Source organism: Etheostoma spectabile, chromosome 3, assembly GCF_008692095.1.
Source record: "Etheostoma spectabile isolate EspeVRDwgs_2016 chromosome 3, UIUC_Espe_1.0, whole genome shotgun sequence".
NCBI classification, from domain to species: domain Eukaryota; kingdom Metazoa; phylum Chordata; class Actinopteri; order Perciformes; family Percidae; genus Etheostoma; species Etheostoma spectabile.
In genome coordinates this window covers 12,994,452-12,997,991 of record NC_045735.1, presented here as the reverse complement: position 1 = coordinate 12,997,991, position 3,540 = coordinate 12,994,452, and the positions used below count along the sequence as shown (strand labels likewise).

General features: G+C 41.5%; 1 protein-coding gene across 2 annotated transcripts in view; it reads right to left on the bottom strand.

The window, feature by feature from the left end:
* mecom (MDS1 and EVI1 complex locus) overlaps positions 1-3,540 on the bottom strand; it is a 139,086-nt gene that overhangs the window by 128,866 nt on the left and 6,680 nt on the right. Inside the window, exon 1 of one of the 2 annotated variants that reach the window (XM_032508534.1) lies at positions 2,581-2,920. The exons of the other annotated variant lie outside the window; for it this stretch is intronic. The gene's annotated coding sequence lies outside the window, so the exon portion shown is untranslated. Of the gene's footprint in view, positions 1-2,580; positions 2,921-3,540 lie in introns of those variants that run through there. 2 annotated transcript variants of the gene reach the window in all.

Genomic DNA, 3,540 nt, shown 5'->3' with positions numbered 1-3,540 from the left:
TCTCTCTCTCTCTCTCTCTCTCTCTCATCTTCTCGCGTGCAAATCAGGGGTGCCAATGCGCCAAAGATTTTCATCTAAAAAGTTATATAAATGCGGTTTAGTTTTGGAGACGGTGGATCAATAAGTGATGACTGACTAAATATTGTGGTAAATGTGAAAAATGATTATCAAGTGCACAAGTGTGTGCCTTTGGGACGCACTGGATTTGAATGCTCCATTGCCACTTGTTAACCTTCCAACTCCTTTTCATGGAACTTCCCTTTAGATCTACGGTTTACACTGCGTTAAAATAAATCGAATCAAAATGTACATATCAGAGGTCTGTAAATCACAAAATGACGGTGATGTGACATTAATCGACATTGTAATTATTCCAAAGAAATTATCAAAGACCTCTAAACACACACATTATGATCAAGATGTTTTTATTGAGTCACAAATATGCTAGACCTTTAATTAGGGGATCTTTAAAGCCCCCCCTTTCTCCATCTTGTATAGCCCACAATTCACCACGGGGTGCGGCCTGCACGCCTTGGCTATACTTGTTGGGAAGCAAAAGCGAGTTTTTGTGGCGCACCGCATTACATCTGGACGTGCGGACTAATCAGTCAAACTCCATCAATCACCCTTACGTTCGCCACCTCTCCATCACCTCCTCTATTACATCCCCCCCCCCTCTTTTTTTTTATCGCACGACTGTTCTGCAAGGAGGCCCCGTACATGCCCGCTTTAACACGAGTTCTCCGGACAGGCGGGAGGCACACACTGAACGCATTTACCAGCAGAGCTCTTATGAGGGGTCTGGGAATTTAAATATTCACTGTTGACACTGCGCAGACTTGGCTGGGCGCCAGAGCGGGCCCGCTCCTCCCGGGACCCAGAACATTCCCCCATTCTGACCGAAGAGGTAGAAATCTTCGTCTTCCATTTCGAGAATAATAATCGTCAAATACACGAGGAATTATCCCGCATAGCCTATTAAAGAGACTGCATTTACTAGTATAGGCTATGTAGACACCTTGATGCAGTTGTTGCGTGTTCATCTTTGTGTGCGTTGCTGTTAATAAAAAAACTATTTAAAAAAAGAAAAAAGGTCTGTGTTGCACAGTGACGAGAGAGCTGGAGGAAGAAAATCAAATTATGACATTGTGTGTGAGCGCATCGATTTCCATATGCCAAACTACTTTTTTAAACACTTGACAGAAGCACAAAAGTTATAAAGACCTCCATTCATATTTGCTATGCTTACCACATGGGACTTTTCCATATAGTCTGCTGCTTATTGGCGATAACTGTCTTAATGATGTGTATGTTGCAGCTGCTAAACCATGTATTATTGTTTATTTAGTTAGCTGTACGTTTATGCAAAAACACAGGTATGCAAAACGGGATGTCTGGTCACTGAAGCCATTTTAACAGCATAGCCTTTAGCCGAAATAAAAACGTCTGCAAAAACACAAGAATAATGCAGGCCTGGGTCACTACATTATTGCCTTTCTGGTTTTGACCTCCCTGTTTTATTCTTTCGAAAAAACACATCTGCAACATAATTCTAGATTAAGGCTGTGACCGTCAGCCATTAAAAGTCAGCGTTATAGAGTCAAAACTCGAATGAAAGGCAACAGAGCACAGAAATGTATACGCAGAACACTGATGGAAACCATAACTATAACATGTGCGTGATTGACACAGCTTCAGAAAAAAATAATATAACTCTTGATAATTTATTGTAGCAAATCAATGCACGAATAGCCATATCAATCATCTACGGCATTAACTCTTATAGTTGATTGGGTCCACGTAATTAAATCGATTTAACGACAAGAGTGTTTCGATATTACGCTTAATTTAATCAAAGCCATTGAATATGTTAAGTTATTATTTTATCCTAAATTCATTGTATTAGAGTATTAGACGCCCCGTATGCTATAATCAAATGACATGGAATGTAAATAAAGTCCGCAACACACTCGTGGATCAAAATAATTAAAACATTAAAGTGTGAATTCGGTTTTTTCAGAGTGCTTAACAAACATTACGCATTGATACGAGCTCGGAATGACTCCCAACCAAGATCCCATTCTCAGCGACATTAGCCATGCCTGTCTAAATCCTCGTTTTCTCCTTATTTCTTTCCATCAACCTGCCTTTTCCAAGTTGCTCCCCGCAAACTGGAGTGACCAGCAGCCCGCAGCAGCAGCGTGCAGCAATTGCAATACAGCAGCCGATGCACGGGACATGAGATTTTAAGCTACAATCCACTACATTACACTACAGCGCCCACTACATGCAACGAGCAATTCCAATACTGGAGCGGACGCCCTGCAGAAAGTTCCTCCATCGCTGCCGAAACTTCAAACTTTCCTCTCTTGTTGTGACAGCTTTCGTTTCATTCTTTTTCTTCGCGTCAATAACATCGTTTTATCGCTCCTAACAGGTGAAAGTGAAGAGTCTGGTTCCCTGGTGGAAATGAACTCGTCACAGAAACTATTGATAAACGCCGTGATAACAGCGACAGTCTATAGGTATATAAGATGGCATGTTTCAAAAGGAAAAAAAAGAAAGGGATGTTGCACCTACTCGTGGCCAGTTTCCGTGCCCTGCCTTTGGACCTCATGGTGCCCGTCTCTCGGCGTGGGTTTTGTTTGGATTTTTTCTCGGATCTTTTTTCCTCCTTTTTGTTTTTTCTCTGTCCTTTTTCTCTGGGTTTCTCAATCCAAACGCGCTATCTCTCCAGCATTGTCAGTCTGGACACCTTCGCACATGCGCACAGCCCGAGATCTGCCGGCAGCAAGTGCCAGAAAAAGTTTGGGACGATTTATCACTTTGATAATAACCTGATCTGGTCAAGATGTGTACATCGTGGACATCTCCTTTCGCGTGTCAAGAGTTTTTCAAACGAACACAGAGTGGGAAAGCCGCGCACACTGCAAAAAAAAATGTCCAACGCGGTTGACGCCTCAGCTTCAGTCGTGTTGTTTATCTAACACGTGAGGAAACTTTGTAATAAAGACGCGTCCAGTGCAGTTTTGACTTGTTTCAGGACTTATCCCGTGTATATTCAAATAAGGCAGCAAAATATAACTCAATTAGATTAGACAAAAATTCTGCTAAATTCCGCTAAAAAGTTTAAGTTAAACTAGGCTACAATAAAACAATGCAATTAATACATGTCAATGTGGGGTTTTTTTAAGTTTGAAAATGAGAACTAAATGAAACGTTTTCATAAATTGGAATTTTTTTGCAGTGCAGTCAGCACCCCGGATCTACAGAGTTCCGAAGACATTCATTATAACGATCTCAATCATTGCGCACCTTCTCTTTTTAAACCAAGTCACATTAATCAACGTTCATTTACATTCATTCACTTTAATGACTGAATATAGTCATTTAAGATTCTATATATTTTAATTGTGTTCTGACCATTATACCGAGCACTGGAAATGAATGAAAAACTTCCCCCCTCCCTCTCCCGCTTGGGCACCCAACTGGCAGCGCTCTCCCTCTCTCTCTCTCTCCCTCTCTCTCCCTCTCCCTCTC